This window comes from Onychomys torridus, chromosome 2, assembly GCF_903995425.1.
Source record: "Onychomys torridus chromosome 2, mOncTor1.1, whole genome shotgun sequence".
NCBI classification, from domain to species: domain Eukaryota; kingdom Metazoa; phylum Chordata; class Mammalia; order Rodentia; family Cricetidae; genus Onychomys; species Onychomys torridus.
Genome location: NC_050444.1, coordinates 7969325 through 7989421, shown reverse-complemented (window position 1 = coordinate 7989421; position 20097 = coordinate 7969325). Strand labels below are relative to the sequence as shown.

At 41.6% G+C, this 20097-nt stretch overlaps 1 protein-coding gene across 9 annotated transcripts in view; it reads right to left on the bottom strand.

Annotated features, from left to right (window-relative positions):
- The window catches only part of Fam110b (family with sequence similarity 110 member B), a 140335-nt gene that overhangs the window by 19601 nt on the left and 100637 nt on the right, over positions 1-20097 (bottom strand). The window lies entirely within an intron of this gene.

Genomic DNA, 20097 nt, shown 5'->3' with positions numbered 1-20097 from the left:
ATGGCTGGGATGGTCTTGTGCATGAGGTATGGAGGGTTTGACTTGGGCTTCACCACTGATTGCCATGTGACCCTAAATAATCATCAGTCTACAACTTAGGCTCAGGATTGAGGTGCACATATTGGCTTCTGTTGCTGTGGGTGGTAAAGAGTTCTTGAGCTCACAGATAAGTACTAGGGGAACCAGGAATGTCAGACACACAGGGTTGTGACTTCAAAGCGAGGGGTATATAAACTGCTTTTTTCTACCCAGATGGCTTGGAGAGGATGTGACCTTTGTGCTGTTTGTATGGCTGAGACCACAGCAGATCAGATCCTCCCCCAGATTCTTATCATGAGCTCATCAATCCATAGAACCCATCTTTATGGAAGGTGTCACAGGTAGTCAATTTATAGAACCCATCTTTATGGAAGGTGCCACATGTACTTTATGAAGAGTTTCCATCTAGTCACATTTCAAGCTTTAGTGGGAATTGAGTTTATCACCAGGAAATTTTCATCAAATTGTGCCTTGCTTAAATATGTCAAAAATAACCTACTTGGAGTCAGACTCCCAAAGCTGAACCAATACCAGCTACTGAGTTGTGCTGAACCAAAGCACCTTCTTGCCTCCCACGGATCACTACTCTGCCGGCTGTGGTGGCTGCAAAGACCCCCACAGGTTGTTAATGAATGGTGGAAAATGCTATCAGATAAAGGCTGCTTCCAGATTAAAAGAATACAAAACTTGAACAACTAAAACAATCAAGATCCAGAGTGAATTATTCTGCAATATAGAGGAGGTGGTCTTACTATCCATCCTGGAAAGTTTAGATGGGATTCCTGTAATGTTAGGAGGAACCCTAACGTTAAGTTCTTATCAAGTATGTTCTACAACTCTGAAATTTCTCACTGTCTGAGCTGAATTTACTATTTGCAGAGAGAAAAGAAAAACAACAACCATAAGACAGAAATTTAAAGATAAACCAAACCAAGTAATGAGCATGAAGTCATACATAGAGTGTAATGTATTAAGAATATGGTAAGAAAATGTGTGAGTGATTATGTCTAGGAAGAAACAGACACTAAAGTAAGGGGTACATGGGAAGTGGGCTTGGTGAAAGACTAATGAAGGTAAATAAGTCGGAGGTTGGTTGGTCCTCCCTGGATGCCTTAGCGGTCACACTTCTGTGCTGGGTTGACATCTTATACCTTATGTGGACCCAGACTTCAGGCACAGAAGCAGAATGTTTTTAGGTATGTACCTGTGTGATGTTCCTGATGGTGCAGATTCTGAAACTACTTCTTGGGGGTTTATGGCTCACTAAGGAGACCCTCAGGGGAAAACTCCTTGGGGATGCTCTGCTGGGGCTTTGAAGCAGGTGGCTGTAGCCTAGAAGTCTGTGAGAGTCTCTAATAACATTAAGAGCTGATGTTCTCATACTTAACAGTGTTAAAATGATGTGTTATATTTACCTCTAATAAGTCAGCTTACCATGGATTATCCACAATGTATTAGAAAACATTTAGTCAACAACTTCAGGCCAGTAACCAAGCCATTAAAACTTCCAGTCAGGACCTAGCGTACTAAGGCAGGAGGCCTCAGGCTCAGAAATGAGATGTACCACATAGGGTACCACATCCTAATCTCCAAGGAAATGCTCTGGGTAGCATAGTTTCCCTCCATTAGCTTTGGGGTTTGATCTCTTCTGTGAAATTCTTCTTTCTTTATTGACTACTAGTGGGAAGGTATTGGATTTTTCCTTTTTGTGTAAAACCTTTGAAGATAGGTGGTGGATTTTATACATTTATCTGTTTGGCTTAATAGAGCACTCTGCATTACTCTGAGTATTATGTCTAAAAAGCAAGGTGGCTAATTCTTCTGTATTTACAAGTATATCTGGAGAAACATTTTAGTAGATGAAGCTGGTGCACCTATAGAGTCAATTACTCCAAAACCAGCCACTAAATGAAATTTATTCCAGGGAAACAAAGAAAAAGAACAGTATCAAAAGACATTACTGTGTGTTTCAGAAAGGTTCTCAGTAAGCACATTTCCAGTCTGTGGATGAAGAACTATCAATACCTAGTTTCTCATTTCTCCATGACAGCTTTTTCAAACAGTATGATAGACAGCACAAAGTGACCTACTTCATAGCTAAAAAAGTTATGTGTCATTCCGAAGTCTGTCTTTCCATGAACAAGGAAAAAGACAGACACTTCCCTACACTTCCCTAGTCATTCTTCTTTGATGGATGGGAAGGGCTCATTTGAGCAAAACTCTAAAAGAAAAAAAATAAAATAAAATGTGTGTGTGTGTGTGTGTGTGTGTGTGTGTGTGTGTGTGTGTGACAGAGAGAGAGAGAGAGAGAGAGAGAGAGAGAGAGAGGAGATTTTCTTCCATGAAAAGAATTTATCAAATTCCCTTATGGTAAGACCATTTGATATCCTTGATTTAGCTCACCAGCCAGACTGTGAATGTGCCAAACAGTGCCTGGTAGCATAGTAGGGCATGAAGGGATATAAAGATTGCAATGATTTTCAGAGACTAGTTTCTTCTGGGCAAATAACTCACATGACAGTAAGAATTGCCCAAACATTCTCTAGTGATGTGTGCAAAGTCATGGTACAATGAACTACAGCAGATGTTGGCCTTTATGGACCATGTCTGGGCCCCATTATTCTCCAGTGACTGCAGAAGGTCATAGAACAATGAATCACAGCAGATGTCGGCCTTCACTGATCAGTCTGGCCCCAGTATCCTCTAGCAATGTGTGGAAGGTCATGGTACAATGAACCACAGCAGATGTTGGTCTTCACTGACCATGTCTAGGCCCCAATATCCTCTAGTGGCCATGAAGGTCATGGAACAATTAATCACAGCAGATGTTGGCCTTCGCTGACCATATCTGGGCTGCAGTATCCTCTAGTGACTACACAAGGTCATGGAACAATGAACCACAGAAGGCAGTGGCCTTCATTGACCATGACTGAATCCTGTTTCTTATCTTCCCTCTGTGACCTTGAACTAAGAAATTCTCTGGGTGTTTACAATTGCCAGCTGTCACAGGAGAACAGGAGCACTACCCTCGAAGGTGGCTGGGGAGGTGGCAGACAGTCTGGAAGCACTCAGCATGTAACCTGACACACAGAACTTTTGCTAAGAATTTTTACAGCAGAGAAGTTATTTTTTAATGGAAAGAAATTCAAAGTACCTTGCAGGAAAATTACTTCTCTGGTCAACCCAACAGTTACAAAAAGCAAAACAAGACAAAACAAAACAAAACAAAAAAACCAAACCTGTAAACTGAAGGACTTTTTTGTAAGATGAAACACACCAAAATGAAATCCATAATTTATAAATGAATCTTTCTAGAAGTGTGTGTGTGGCAGGGGCACTACATTAAATTTGTCATCTGTTTAAGGAGAGTGCTCATGTTTGTTATGCTGCCTCTCAGTCCCTAATGTGATTTTTTTCTCTGTGTTTTCTCCTTTTCAGCATGTCTTCCACATTTCATTACACTGGCATTTAGGGAGTTTATTTTTTAAAGCATTATAAATGCAGTTATACTTTTAATGTCCATCTTCCTACAACTTCTGAAACCACTTGTAAGCTATAGGGACTTAAATGAAGTTTTGTAGATTCCTCCAAGTTTTCTATGTATACAGTCTTGTAGGACAAGCTAAACAGAGAAAAATAAGCTATTACAAGAAAAGTAGGCTAATGATATGGAACCAGTCTAGATTTCCAGCAGCAGATGAATGGACAGAGAAAATGAGGGGTACGTACACACACACTGGACTTTCAGTTAGCCATATAGAAAAACTTAGTTTCCATGCTTGCATGGCCAGCACTTTACTGACTGAGACATCTACCCAGCAATACAGATATAACCATATCTACCCACCAGCCTACCCCCTGCACTCCTATCTCCCTCCACTTAGCAAGAGGAGGGAGTGATCTGCAGGGAGGAGAGTGGCAAGGGCAGGTAATAGAGGGGACCACAAAGCGCAGGATGTATGACATAGCACAATGAAGCTCATTCCTGTGCTGTTTAAAATAACTAAACATATAATAAGGAGTAGGCTAAATGACTGAGAAGAAAGATGAGTAGCAAGCAAACCTTCCCTTTGTTTATTTGCAAACATGCAAAGTATTATCTAAAATTTATATGGAAAAGAGAAGAAGCCGAAAGAGCTAAACAGGTCTGAAAAGAAGACCGGGCTTGCTCTACTGGTTTCAAAGCTTCCTGCACAGACAGAGACATCTAAAAGGCATGGGCAGGGGAAGGACAGATGCACAGACCACCGGAATAAACAGCCCCACACCAGCACAGTCCGCTCCTGCCAGGAGTTCAAAGAGAAATCATTGGAGGAACAGACTGTTTATTCAACAAACAATGCTGGAGCTACTGGATTCCATAGGTCAAAACATGAAGGACCCCTCAACACCTCACACTGAAATTGACTCAGAGAAGTTAATATTGTACAGAATCAATCAGAAAACAGAGAAACAAGTTTTTCGAGACTAAAAAGGAAAGGATCCACAATTTAGGATGAATGAGACATTCTCAAATATGACACAGAAAGTGTGATCCACTTGAATGAAGAACATAGATAAATTTGTCCAAATCAGGAAGATGGGGCTGTATTTATTAAATTACTCCAAAGCTCTAAAATGAAACTTTTTTGTTGTTGCTGAGGGAAGTCATTTCCTCACTGTGCGTCAGGATTTGGCATGGGGAGAAATGCATTCTTCCTCTAGGACTGAAGTAGGTAAAGGCACTACTACAGAACTGCTTAAGCTTCACCTCAACGTGAAGTGAATGCCAAGACGGGCTTTGGAACAAGGGATCTGAACATTCACTGTTCAAAAATACATGACAGTGTAGCACAGCACTCATTGTGTTCCTTCAATGTTTCTAACAAGTGTTTTCATGGAGAAGGTCCCAGCAGTCCCAAGTTGCAGCCAGTTCTCATTGCAGACCACCTTGCTAGCTCCTTAAGAATGTGTTGATAAGAGGTTAAACAAATCAGGAAAATGAGAATTTGCCCAGAACTGATCTCTGTCTATCAAACCTAGAACAAATCACTCTTCTAATTAAACTTCCCAGTATTTTCTAATCCATGTAGAATAAGAGTCAGGGACAGCATACTTAACATTTTTTAACTTTCCCCACTTGTTTTGTATCTTAATATTTATTATTTATTTATGTAATATTTTGGCTTTTGAAGACAGGGACTAACTGTCTAACCTGGACTTGCCTAGAACTAGTTCTGCAGCGAAGACTGGTTTCAAACTCTCAATCTTCTTGCCTCTTTCCTAAGTGCTGGGACGATACTCACTAGGTTCTGTATTTTTATTATCATTTTAATAGAAACAGATGTAAAAATAATGAATATCCTGAAATTTTACACTCCATTTACATGTGAAAGTCTGTTCTAGTAACAGCGACAGACATTTTTTTCTTTTGTTAATAATAACAAAAGAATTCTATTATTTCTTATACCCCTCACCCCCAATTCTCTCTGTAGGTTTTGGGTACATCTCACTATATTTCACCTCTTTTCACACACATACCTAGAATGTGGGAATTAGGGGCTACAAACAAGGATAATGAAAATGTCCACTGAAAAAACACATATACAGCATAGCAGGAATCACAGTCTGTATCTTACTGGCCTGTTATATGTTTGCCTTTGAGACTAACATATTTCTGGTAAAGAGTGCAGGCTGAGAGTGGAACCTAGAAGTCATGGAAACCATAACCTATGAGAGTCTCATGCACTCAGAGAAACCAGGGCATTGAGAGAGCCATGCTGACCAGCACAGCTCACTGCAGGGTGACTAAGTTCCCGAAAGAATAAGGGGGTTCTGGCAACATACACAGCATCTACTTGGGAGAACCAGGGCCCATCCCAACAACTGAATGAACACTAAGACAAACCCGGTCTTCCTTTTTGTTCTCTGCACTAGTTTGACAAAAATAACCAGACTCTCCCCAAAATAAAAGTGGAAATAGATGAAGAGGAAGTGATATAAAGCAGACAGGCAGGTGCAGAAGCAGACAGAGAAGCTTCCTTCACACATCCCAGCCTCCTCTTTTCTAGAATAAGAAACGCGTTTCTCCCATAAACAGAGCAAAACTGAACTCTATGTCACAAACACTTTTAATTAACTTTCCGCTTTCATTCTGTCTTCTGAAGCGACTCTGAGAGGCGAGAACTGTATTTCAGAACCTACAATCACAACAGCTATGAGAATAAGTCTGGCACAACTGACAAATTTGTTCTCAATTCCTATTTATAAAGCAGAAATTGTGATAAGTCCAATGATTCCTGATTAACTTCCAAATATAAAGCAGTTAGCAGATCATGCTTGTTTGAGACAGAATTCAGCTCTTTCTGCACAAAGGGCTCTGAAGGTTGTACACAGAATACAGTTAAAGAACTTGCCTGCCATTGCTTGAAAAACATACACAAAAACTATTTTCTATAATGATGCAAATGTTACTTTTGGTTCAAAACAATAGTATGGCTTTTTTTGTTTGTTTGTTTGTTTTTGGCTGATCATTTCATTCTACAATCCCTTAAAAAATGAGAATTTAATAATAAAAAGTGCAGAAAGAGCAAGGGAGATTAAAAAGTGATGTTTTAGTCATCTGTCCTGTTGCTGTCCAAAGGCTTGACAAAAGTGAGCAAAGGGAAGAAGACAAGAAGGTTCACAGTCTGAGGAAGGTACCACAGTAGGCATGACCACCACACAGGAAACAGATGGACACTTCGGGCCCACACACTCTCTCAGTCCCCACACCCCAAGTACACAAGCCGTGGAATGGTGCTGGCAAAGTTAAGGGGCTCCTCCCACCTCCATTAGAAACTACCCCACAGACAGGCCTAGAGGTTTGTTTTCCAGATGACTCATGATCCTGTCAATGTGACAGTCAATATTATCACAGGGGGTCAGTGTGCTGTAACTAACCTAACAAAATACAGGCTAGGTGTTTGGACAAGGTCCTGCTGAAAAGTGAGAGCATTGGCTTGGCACCACGTCCCCAAAATGCAGGTCTTGGAAACAAGAAAGGAACAGAGAGGCTGGCAACAAAGCAGAGAATGTGGGGTCTGTGAAACTCCAAAGGCTGCCATGGTGGGCCTGGGAACCCACCCGAACACAGCTGTAAGCAGAGCGTCCTTAGCAGCACCAGGGATTCTGGGTGAAGGACTGCACTGAAGTAGGTTAAGAGCATCATCACACAGCTGTGGGACCGTGTTTGTTCACTGCCGAGTACGCCTGAGGCCAAGAGTAAGACATCAGACACAACAGGAAGAGATTTTTGCCCCCTTAGGAAACTGTCCCATCCTGGGAAGATAGTTTTAGAGGGATTCCTGCTGAAGTTGGAGATCCCAACTGAGAAAAAGTTGCCACGGCATATGATTTCATTTCGTCCATGCATATGGCCATCAGTAGCTCCCACTTTCATACACTGAGATTCCTCATTGATTTGATTCTGAAGAACCTTTTTAAAGTGTTAAGAGACTGCTGATCTGAGCCTCTGACATGAAAGCCAGAGCCCAGATAATCACACAGAAGAAAAGAGGCCTGTGGAAGATAAGATATTCAAAGGACATTTGAAGACAACTTCAAAAGACCTAGAAAATTTCTCAGAGAAATCAGTGGAGCTATTGAAGCCCCCAAATAAAACCAAATGGTCTTAAAAACATAAAATGTCAAAAATTTAGAAATTTAGAAATAAAATATATCCTTCAAATAAAAAGATTCAAAATAAAGTTTGAAGAAAAACAAGAGTGTTTTCTGGAATAACATAACTGAAGTCAGAACACAGGGAGGAGATGATGATAAGGCCATCTAGCTGGTCCAATCCTCAAGGAAGAACACTGCTTGAGAACAATAAATACTGACTTGGAGCAACCATTTAAGAACTACTACTAGGAACTTAAAAAGGCCTGGGAATATAGAGCCAGATTGTCAAAAATCCCACAGTGAGGCATGCACTGTACAAGTTCAGAATATCAGGGGCAAAACTCTAGTTTCAGGAGAAAAATATCCCCACCCAGGACACACAGGAATCGAGATAGCACTGTTATTTTAAAACCAGCACTCCGTGTGTCTTCAAAATTGTAGGAAGTAATTTTTAATGGAAAATGATGATTAATTTACATTTTTGAGCTCAGACAATCCTTCAAATGTGAGGATAGAATAAAGTCTTGCTGGCAGAAAGACTCAAGAATAGACCATGCTGTAACTCAGAAAGCTTATGAGGGTGCGCCTCAGTACAATGACAGAATAAGCCTAGAAAAAAAGAGACTTGGCATCCAAGCAAGAGGGAATCTCACCCGGAAGAGCAGATACAGGAAGGTCCAGCAATCATTCGTGAAGCTGTTGCACAGCAGCTGCTGAGAAATGAGCCAAGGAGTAGAGAAGCAGCAGGATGATGCATGGAGCATTACCCAGAGGCATATGCAGAAAGGTCAGCACATGTGTTAGACCTCTTGTGTGTATGTGACTCTAAGTCAGAAAACAAGATGAAGAACAGACGAGGAAGCATTTCCTAGGAACAGAAAGCCCTAGACAGAAAAGGAGCATCGACAACATACTCCGGAATGTACAGCTCTGTTCTACTGATGCAAGCTTAACTTCAAAGCAAGCTCGTGACAAAGATTGTACATTTTGTAAGCATTTCTGCTTTCTAGAATATTCAGCAGTAACTCAAGTATAAGACCAACCCCAAATGAGTCAAAATATGACTATAGGTTTTGCATATAAGACAGATTAATTCACAAATCATTTACAATATAGACTAATATTTGCAAACATTTGTGAGTAAAGTATTTTCAGATGGGTACTTCAGAGTCTGGGAAGTGAATGTTCACTAACACTCAAGTACATTCCCCTGCTTTGATGAACTCTGCCAGGCTTCTGGACCCACATCAAAGGCGTCTTATGCTACTATATCAATGAGTGATTTCAGATGCAGTCCTGGGTTTCTCATGGACAAAGGAGATCATTGAGCCTCTCTGGTGCCCTCCATCCTGGTCTCATTTAGTCTCCTGACACTTTCCTATTGCAGGACTGGCTTTTCTGCATGAGCATGACATCAACTGAATCATCTAAATTTCTTGTCTGTGACCTGTCCTCCACTGATGTATCCAGACACCCAGTGTTCACCCCACAGCTCGGCTCAAATAGCCAAATGACTGAACAGGCAGCACGTCTAGAGGAAAGAAGCACGAGTCTGCTCCATCTCCAACCTTCTACACCTTGACTATCCCTGAAACGGATGCCTCCTGAGGCACTCCACAGCACTTGGCTGCAAAGCCTCACCTCAGGTGTTGTCTGCCAGCAAGGGCCAGGCCTCAGTGGATTAGGACTCTAGCTACCCTTCTGGACTTTGCAATAACTGTTCTCTGGGTTTTAGATGAAACCAGTTACAGCCATTCTCTTCTCACCTTGGGAATTTCAAGGATCCCAGAGGCATGTACTTAAAATGAAAGTAGCTTTAAGATACAGCACTTGGGCAATAAATCACTGTCTCAATGATGTGAGATGGGTGCCACTCTGGAACTCTCTACCACCTATCCTGTCTGCATTGGAGGGGCAGTGACTTCTGAGATGGAACACAGAAATCTGTATATGTGTGTTCCAATTAAAATAAATTACAAAGAAAGCTTTCATTTCTTGAAATATCGGAGGCATTTCCTAAGCTGCCCTGCTTAGAACTTCTCCTGTCATAACTGTCTTTTCAGCCAGTGTGCTATTCTTGTACCACTACATGTCAGCACTGTGCAGTCCACAGCCAGCTTATCAAGAGAATAGGGATGGACGACACAGATGAAAAATGGTGACACATCAAGTGATCTCCCAAAGCATTTTGCAGAAGACATTACTCAGGACAGCATACTTATGTGCAAGAAGGCAGTTACACAGGACGATATACTTATGTGCAAGAAGGCAGAGTTACACAGGACAAGGTGCTTATGTGCAAGAAGGCAGAGTTACACAGGACAAGGTGCTTATGTGCAAGAAAGGTGCTTATGTGCAAGAAGGCAGAGTTACACAGGACAAGGTGCTTATGTGCAAGAAGGCAGAGTTACACAGGACAAGGTGCTTATGTGCAAGAAGGCAGAGTTACACAGGGACACAAGGTGCTTATGTGCAAGAAGGAAGAGTTACACAGGACAAGGTGCTTATGTGCAAGAAGGCAGAGTTACACAGGACAAGGTGCTTATGTGCAAGAAGGCAGAGTTACACAGGACAAGGTGCTTATGTGCAAGAAGGCAGAGTTACACAGGATAACGTGCTTATGTGCAAGAAGGCAGAGTTACACAGGACAAGGTGCTTATGTGCAAGAAGGCAGAGTTACACAGGACAAGGTGCTTATGTGCAAGAAGGCAGAGTTACACAGGACAAGGTGCTTATGTGCAAGAAGGCAGAGTTACACAGGACAAGGTGCTTTATGTGCAAGAAGGCAGAGTTACACAGGACAAGGTGCTTATGTGCAAGAAGGCAGAGTTACACAGGACAAGGTGCTTATGTGCAAGAAGGCAGAGTTACACAGGACAAGGTGCTTATGTGCAAGAAGGCAGAGTTACACAGGATAACGTGCTTATGTGCAAGAAGGCAGAGTTACACAGGACAAGGTGCTTATGTGCAAGAAGGCAGAGTTACACAGGACAAGGTGCTTATGTGCAAGAAGGCAGAGTTACACAGGACAAGGTGCTTATGTGCAAGAAGGCAGAGTTACACAGGACAAGGTGCTTATGTGCAAGAAGGCAGAGTTACACAGGACAAGGTGCTTATGTGCATTTGCAGTCTGGTTACTTTCTTTAAGTGTACTCTGGCCAGTGCCCTTCTTCACCCACCCCATTCCCCTAGAGCCCATGTACCCTTTCAGAATCTGTCTTTGTGTCCATGGAGTCAGGGACTTGCATCTGTGATACGGGTCTTACTCACTTGTTTGTAGTCCAGTTCACGTCTTGACTAAAGTATGAGCTTGAAGTCAGTAAGACCTTGCCTTAACCTTGGCTCTGCTGTAACTGGCTACATGACCCTGAAAAAGGAACCTATATAAATCTGGGTACTGCCTTTAGTGATGGTAGAGGAATGGACTGTGACTTGCCTTGCCAGATTGCTGGGGACATAAACAGAGATAATCCATAAAAAAACTGGCAGGTGTCAGGCAGAGGACAAGAACAACTAAAGCGGTACATCCCAGACTCGTTCCACAGTCTAACCTGGGAATGTTTGAATGGAGCAGTGGGAAGAACTCTTGCCATCAATGTGTCATGCTTTATAGTGATTCCAACAAGACTATAGGGATTCAAAAGAAGATAAACTATAGTTAAAGCAATTTCTAAAAAACAAAACAAACAAACAAAGAAAACCTCTTGGTAATGGAAAAGAAGTAACTTTTGAGTTAGGTCTTGTCTCCACTGGGAATTTATTCATCATGATGACAGAGTCATGTCTGCTATCTGCTACAGTCTAAATGTCTGTATCTCCCCTACCCATCTATTGACTATCCAGTGGTGTGTGATCTAAAGAGGTGGATGCTGTAGGTGAGTAAATGAGGAGTTCTCCACCATGGACAGGCTTACTGCACTTACAAAGGAGGCTGACAAGTCCATGTTTGCCCCTTTGCTATGTGAGGACAAAGCTATGAAGCAGAGACATAAACAGATATCACATCTACTTATCCCTTCATCTTGGACTTTTCAGCCTCCAGAGTTAGAATAAATAAAATTTAATTTAATGTCTCAGTTTATAAATTAACTATAAGTTAGGTATGATGGCACATGTCTATAATCCCAGTGCTTGAAAGGTCAGAAAGATCCCAGTGCAGGAGGATCAGAAGCTCAAGGAAAGCCTTGGCTACATAGTGAGATAGCAGCCAGCATGGGATACAGGACACACTACTGTCTCAATAAAATAAAACAAAGCAAAGCAAAACAAAATTAATCATTCAATCTAAACATTTTGTTGTAGCAACAAGGATTGACATTCCAATCTCAAATTAAGAGCAATCAGATTGAGAATCAAGTATGGGGTGCTCATGTGCTCCACTGATGCCCACTGTTGACTGGCTCCAGTCACCTTGAGCCAGTGGGCAGATGGAACATAAGTTTCAGTGAATTTGTTTCTTGGCTTCTAGAGGATATAACTGTTCTGACTGTACAGAAATATCATGAATAATGTTAACTTATAATGTTTAAAGGAATAGATAAGAATAATGTCTGTAGGCAATGAGAATCTAAAAGTGGAACTGCCACAATACGGTCGAGCAGACTTGTACATTTATCATCATGATTATTATTTGTTTTAGGGTAACAATGGGGAATCATTTTTCATAGGCTGTACCAAACCAACATCTGAAGTTATATCCATAAAAGAGAAGTGGTTCAAATACTTCTATGATTCAAAAGAAGATTTTTGGAGTTTGTAATCCACAAATGACTTGGGACATGTTGACTCATGTTGCTACAATTCCTGGATGATTTTTGATGGAAAATTAGAGGAAAAACATTCTCCTCAGTGCAAGCTTTCTAGAGGCCTCTTTGCCACAACCCATCTGTCTGTGTGCTGGAAACCTGAATGTGGTTACAAAGGAATGGAGGAAAGGACAGACACACAGACACAGGTACAGAAAAGACAGGGTCAGGTGGGCCACACTCTGATGGAGATGCAGAAGCAGCAGCCTGGAAACTCAATGCATTTATTTTATACACCTGAATCAAGGAGTCACGATTACTGAAACAGGTGAACATGAATACAGGTCTACTGTATACAGCTGAGTGAGGAGGTGGGTTTATTGTATACAGCTGAACAAGGAGGTAGGTTTATTGTGTGCAGCTGAATGAGGAGGCAGTGTTAGCTAGTCCCTGTAGGGGTTCTTTATAGTGGAGCAATCTCGGGCTGCAAACATCTGGGAGGTGGAAGCTGTGGTAGATACTTCCTGCACACACTGTCGCCATCTGCTCATGGACAGGGAAAGGCTTTGCTATTTCCCTGAGGCACTGGGATTCTTGACATGGCCATGCTCCTATTAACTACATCATCTGTTTCCCCACACTTCTGATCCCCACAGCCATGGCTTCCATGAGGGACATCAGTGTTGAAGTAAGCATGGACAAGAAGCATTCTGGAAGAAGCACCTCCTGAGGTCTGAGTGCCCTGGAATTCAGCTGCTTGCTTTCCCAGGGTCAGTACATCTGCAAATTAGTGTCTGTTCATTCTCATTCTGTCTGCCTCTCCCTTCCTCCCCACCCTCTCCTTCTCAGGAAAAACTGGTTTTATTCAGGAGCTACTGCAATAAGGAAAAAGATTTCAGGACAGGCCTGGATTCCATTCCAAATATGTCATGGTTCAGTAGGGGAGACCACAAGGGAACATGGCTGGGGCCAGTGAGTCAAAATCACTGAGCAGAAACACCAGGGATGCAGGGCTTTCAGTTCAGTGGACCTTCTATGATTTTTACTGAAGACAGGCCAATTGGGATAAGGAGGATCACCAAATAATGAGAAATCCAATGATGGAAGATGGTCATACATAGGGGGTGGGTAATCTCTAAATTGAAGTAGCAGAGAATTCTGCTACCACAGTGATCCAGGTGCAAGATAAGGAAGATGAGGTCAAGGCTTTCTGACTTTTGAGGCTTGCATGAAGCTGGCCGTCCTGATCACTAGTGGTAACTGGTGTTTCCAGGACAGAATGTGTTTGTGCACCACATGTATGAAAACCACATCACAGAGCCATGATCATGGTGGAGAGTAGAAAGGCAACAAAATAAATTAAATCCTTTGGGGTTGTGGAAAGTGTGTTATTATCAATAAATGACTAAAAGTGAAAGGGAAATATTCTCAAAACTTAAAGCTAATGCATGCATTAGCAGAATCTACCCACAGGCAAAACGCTTATTCTACAATCTCTCAGATGTTTTTGGAAGCTGAGATTTATAGCACTATGCAATTACTTATAAAGACAAAAGCCTTTTGGTATCAATGTTTAAAAATGTCGTGGGTTGGGGATTTAGCTCAGTGGTAGAGTGCTTGCCTAGCAAGTCCAAGGCCCTGGGTTTGATCCTCAGCTATACACACACACACACACACACACACACACACACACACACACACAAAATGTTGTTTTACATGTTTCTAAGTTTTAAATACATAAAATATGTTTAATCTTTCAGTTTTTAGAATGACATTAACAGACAAACTAAACCTATCAATTTTAAAGGAATAATTAAGGAAACTGCAACCTCCCGCTTCTGGTTATAAATACATATTATATTTACTAGTATGCATATTCATGAGGCACATATTACAAAACCATTACAGAAATAACACTTGGTACAGGGTGCTTCTTGTGAATAAGAACTGTGCACAGACATTAACATAGTAACTCCTAGTATGAAGTCTATGAGGAGGGATGCTAAATTTTATACATAAAGAAACTGAGGTCCAAGATGTTAGGATGCTCAATAATTCATCCAAAATAATGACTTTTCTGACTCTGCTATAGTTCAGATGCTTCTCATGGTCAGCAAAGAAGAAACTGAAGGGCTGAGAGTGACGGCCTCCCTCCTGATTGGTCACCCTTCCCCGTGAGGGCCCCCCCTCCTGATTGGTCACCCTTCCTAGTGAGAGTGATGCCCCCCTCCTGATTGGTCACCCTTCCCAGTGAGAGTGACGACCTCCCTCCTGATTGGTCACCCTTCCCAGTGAGAGTGACGACCTCCCTCCTGATTGGTCACCCTTCCCAGTGAGAGTGACGACCTCCCTCCTGATTGGTCACCCTTCCTCTTGGGCTGTTGTTCCCTGGCTCTAAGCTTACACACACAGCAACTGCTCTGAGCACTGCTCAGTTTTCTCCTTTCTCAGTTTCCTCTGATCTGTTCTTAAATATTGACTTTCACATCAGCTCATTGGGGACTGCATATGAATCAAATCCTTTGTTCTGTATTTGCAGCTCACCAGAAAGTACCACATAGAGTCGTACCAGCTCTCTTTGGATAATACAGCTTGCCTTCTGCTTTTTTAGACTTCGAGAAACAATTTCACTAGATTTTCTAATTGGCTTTCCCGCTATTGATCCTCCCATCCCACAAACACATTGCTTAAAGGATTCTGAACACAACTGCACTAAAATGCTGTAAAATAAACCTGGCAAGGAGACTCTTAGCTTCCAGCCATCCCAGGAAGTCTTGACTCAGCCGTGCTTCCCTAAGACTGACAGACTCGCAGGCTGGCAATCTTGGCAGCAGATTCCCAGTGCTGTGAGCCTTCCAGTACTGAGAGGCTTGAGACTGTTCTAGGGTAACAATTGTTCCTAATACTCTGTCTCGTATATCTTTCAGCCTCTAGGCTTGAGAATGACAAACCTAAAGAGAAACATACTCTAAATAAGAAGTTGTAAAGTTTAATTGCTGATAACTTCTGGTTTATTACCATGACAACTAAGTTTCAGTGTCTGAGAGGAAGGAAGAGGAAGCAGAAGAGTGCTGCTTACTGGCTTGCTCCCCATAGCTTGCACAGCCTGTTCTTACATCACATAGCGTCACCTGCCCAGGATTGGTTCTGTCCATATCAATCATTAAAAGATTGCTCAGTGGTTAAGAGTACTGGGCTGCTCTTCTAGAAGACCTGGGTTCAATTCCCAGCACCCATACGGCAGCTCAAGATCCAGTGGATCTGGCTCCCTCACAGACACACATGCAGGCCAAACACCCATGCACATAAAAATGGAAGGAAGGAAGAAAGGGAGGGGAAGAAAATGCCTCCAGGCAATCTGATGGAAGCCATCCCTCACTTGAAGTTCCCTCTTCCTGGGTGGCCTAGCTTGTCCTGAATTGACAAACAACAGAACAAACAACTAATCAGCACAGGTGGGGACAACTGGTCATTTTTCTGGAGATAAGGAAGGAAAAGACAGTAATTTTCATACAGTTATAGTCTCCCCTTCTTTGCATAGCTTAGCTGGTGTGTAATGTTTCCTGCACTCCCAGAGTATAACACAACACATGGTGCAGAGTTTACAAGTATCTGTTAAAGCAGTAAATGAACTGACCCATATTCAAAGTGCTGTATTGCCTAAGCTAGAATTGCAACCTAAACCTCTGTGACTGTGAAGGCACAGTTCAGGAACAGGGTAGTATTTTGACTCCTTTTACACTTTTTTTTTTTTTTTTTTGGAGGGGGGTTCAGAAATGAAGTTTTCTCTGCTCTAAGGCATACCAGTGAAATATATTTCTCAAGGTACTCTGCAACAACTAGTGATGTATAAGCATGGAAAATGAGAGTGAGTAAGTTACAAGAAGACCTTGGGACTCTGCTTCACTACTGTCTCTCTGTGTGAACACATCTGTGTGCTTATTCACAGAAAGATTGGAAAGTGAGCCACAAAGGTCATCTCCAAGGAACCAGACAGGGCTGGGCACCCCAGTGGGCTATGGGATATTTAGAACACAGTATTTATCAAATGAGTCACAGATTTTGAGCTAAGTAGATTGGTCTACAATTCATAGGGATTCCATTTCAAATTAGAACACCTGTCCCCCCCCCCCCCCCCCCCCGCCCCGAAACAGGGTTTCTCTGTGTAGCTTTGCGCCTTTCCTGGAACTCACTTTGTAGACCAGGCTGGCCTCGAACTCACAGAGATCCACCTGGCTCTGCCTCCCGAGTGCTGGGATTACAGGCGTGCGCCACCACCGCCCGGCTAGAACAACTGTCTTAGTTAGGATTTCTATCCCTGGGATGAAGCACCAGGGCCAAAGAGCGACTGGGGAGGAGGAGGGTTATTTCAACTCACAGCTTTCAGGTCACAGTCCACCACTTCAGCAGTTACTCGGGTTCTCTGGAACTCTCATTTCTAACAAGACAGAAAATATTCCTCATCTCCTGGGATTGTGAAGTGAGCGAACACAGGGGAATTGTCTGGAACAGCCCCTCACTTCCATGGCTGGTTCACCCTACTAAACGTCCTCCATGAAACCACTCCTTTTCTCTTCTACCCTCAGTCAGAAAATACAGGATACCTCTCATCCACCAAGCCCAAGAAGATTAAGTAAAAAGTTACAAGAATAAGCAACCTGCAATCTTTAGACAGTTTTTGGTATACTGTATTGTCATAATTACAATACACTGTTATCAAACTCTTACTATGTCTTACAGCATTATAAGGATTTGAGCTCTTACAGCATTATAATATCGGAGTTATCTGTGACTTAAGACATCTGTTGAGTCAGACTGGTGAGAGTTAGAGGAGACTACTCTATACCTAAATTATACAACTTGTTTGGGTAAATAAGAAGGAAAATAAATATGTTTTGGTTTTGAGATAGCAGGAGTTCTGGGTCATATGCTTGAGTTGATGATAGATGAAGTTGGAGAGCACAAAGTCTCTGGAGCTACTGTGAGGCTGGATGTGGTGCTAGAAGCCACAGGAGGAGGGGTGAACGTGTTTGAGAACGCTAGCTACATTATATATAAACAATAGTATTTAACGGAAGTTCTGATCTTTATGAAAATATGCAATTTGTTCTTGTATCTTTGCTATTATAAATAGTTATTCAGTAAAATTTATCTGGCACTTAAGTAACAGCAAGAATGGATTATAAGAACAAGGCGTTTGGATTAACAACATCCCTTCCTACAGATGGACTCTAGCAGGATGTCTGTGTATGCCACACATCATAGTTATATACTAGAAAAACAGTCTCTCTGTACAAATTCTAGTGTTTGAGTTATTAGTGAGTTATTCTCCTCTAAGTGACAGGCCACGCTCATTAAAGACCCAGAGGTCAGGCCAGAGCAAACTTATTATTAAGTGCGCAGACGACACTAATGGCAGGCCCCGAGAGATACTCTCCAGCACAGAATCTCAGAATAAAGTGGCATGGACTATAAACGGGCACAGGCTTCCTAAACAGGAGGTGACACTGAGAGTCACATGTGCTCCTTCACTGCTTAACATGTCAGCTGAGATATGGACCTGAAAAGGATGCGGAGAACTGAGTTCTTTCTCTATGCATTGGGAGGACCCAGCAACACTGTCCATCAAACCAGGAAGTGGGCCCTCGACAGATACCAGTCTACTGTCATCGTGACTGTAGTCCCACAGAATTCTGAGAAGTAAACCTCTGCTGGTGGAGCCCCTCTGATTACTACCTTTAGTTATGGCAGTACAGATGGACTGCTGCTGAACTCATCAGGAACCTTTGAAAACTCTTGGGAATCACAAAGATGAATATTTCACCTGAGGGTGTATTAGGGAACACATCGCTAGAAATTACTCCCAGATTTATGGGGATAAATATTCAGAGGGACTAGGTCAGGATGAAGCCAGGGATGTGTGCCAACAAGGTACAGCTCACTAGGAGAGTCCAGGGGCCTTGTGTAGCTGATCTTCAGCACTATCCTGCACCGTGAGAAAGCTATACCACCTCCCTGGAACAAATGCAGGCTATTGCTAATGCTATCAATATCCTCAAGAGCCACAGCTTGATAACATGTACCTTGGAGGTTTCTCTTTTTATAAGGTGGTAGTTTTCAAACAAGAATGAATTACAAGTTAGCAGAAATAAGGAAGCTGTTGACATGGAGATACTAACTTTAAACCTGCATATTATAATTCGAAACTGTTCTAAGAACTATGCAAAACAAGATTAAATTTTGTTACCAATGACTTGTGCTTGAAATGTAACCAAGCCAAACTGTAAACATTCAAGGGCAAACTTATTTAACTGATATAAGTTAAATAAGACATGGCAAGTGCCTAATAACATTGTCAAACACATAGCAGGTGCTAAATGAATGAGGGAGAGAATATAACACACCTCCCTCCATTCCTTACTGTTGTTGGAGAGAGGAATGGCACATGAGAGCTGGGGCTGGCCCTGTACTAATATGTGCACTCAGAATACTGCTTTCTGTTTGCAAGAAGGGACACTCAGATTGGTAAATAATATAAAACATAAAATTAGGCTTATTAAGATTAACACATACACATCATTCAAAAGCAATATTTTCCTAACATGAAGTTTAAGAATTATTATAATCAGGTAATAATGCCAAATCAATCAGATTATGGAATTATAAATGATGCTATACCAAGAATAATAAAATTCTAAACAGAGCCTGAGCTAGCTCCATGCTGGGCTACTGTGCTTCGACTGTTCTCCCTGAACATCCCTCATGGGCATGTTTGTTTCCCCTTTTATATCTCTGTTTAAAATACTGGGCACAGTCTAACACTGCTGCTTTAATAGTTAAATGTTTTGTATATAATCACTTGTATTATTTGCTTTTCTGTTGCTGTGGTAAAACCCACAGGCAAACTTCAGGAAGTGGCAGTTTATTTTGGCTTATGGTTCTAGCATGGGTTCTCCTTGGTAGGGAGACTTAGCCACAGAAAGCAGCAGGTATGGCATCAGAAAGCTGAGTGCTCACATGCCGGCTACAGGGTGAACTGGATGTGGAGTAAGGCTACATACACTCAGAGCCCACTCCAGTGACATACTTCCTCCAATAAGGACACATCTACTAAATCTCTCCAAACAGTGAGTCTATGGGGATATTCTTATCTAAACCATTACATCATCAATCTTTGGAAATTCTTCTCAAAAAAAAAAAAAAGTAGTTCTTCCAATCCAATTTTCTACTCTGTTAACTTACATTTGAAGGAAAAGGAATCATAATATTTGACCAACAATGAAGTTGAAATCAAGTTTTGGATTTTCCAGAATAAGAGTCAAACTTTCCCCCAGGTTTCTAAATCTCAAGAAGAAATTTGTTTTTAATATTGTATTCCACAGTGTGAATATAGATAATAATGTGCTATAGGTTTCAAAATTACTAGTAACAAATTTCAAATGTTCTAGCCACACACAAAGAAAGTTACATATTTGAGGCAATGGGTTCATTTACTGACTTGATTTAGTTATTGCAGTATACTTTGTAAATAATGCCATTTTGTACCTCATTTAGGAAATCATAAATTGTCTCTATGTGATAACAAAGAAATTATTAAAAATGCTATCAGGTAAGATATCATTGAAATGCACATGCCTTTGCTTACACTTAAATGTTAATTGTTCATGAAGCA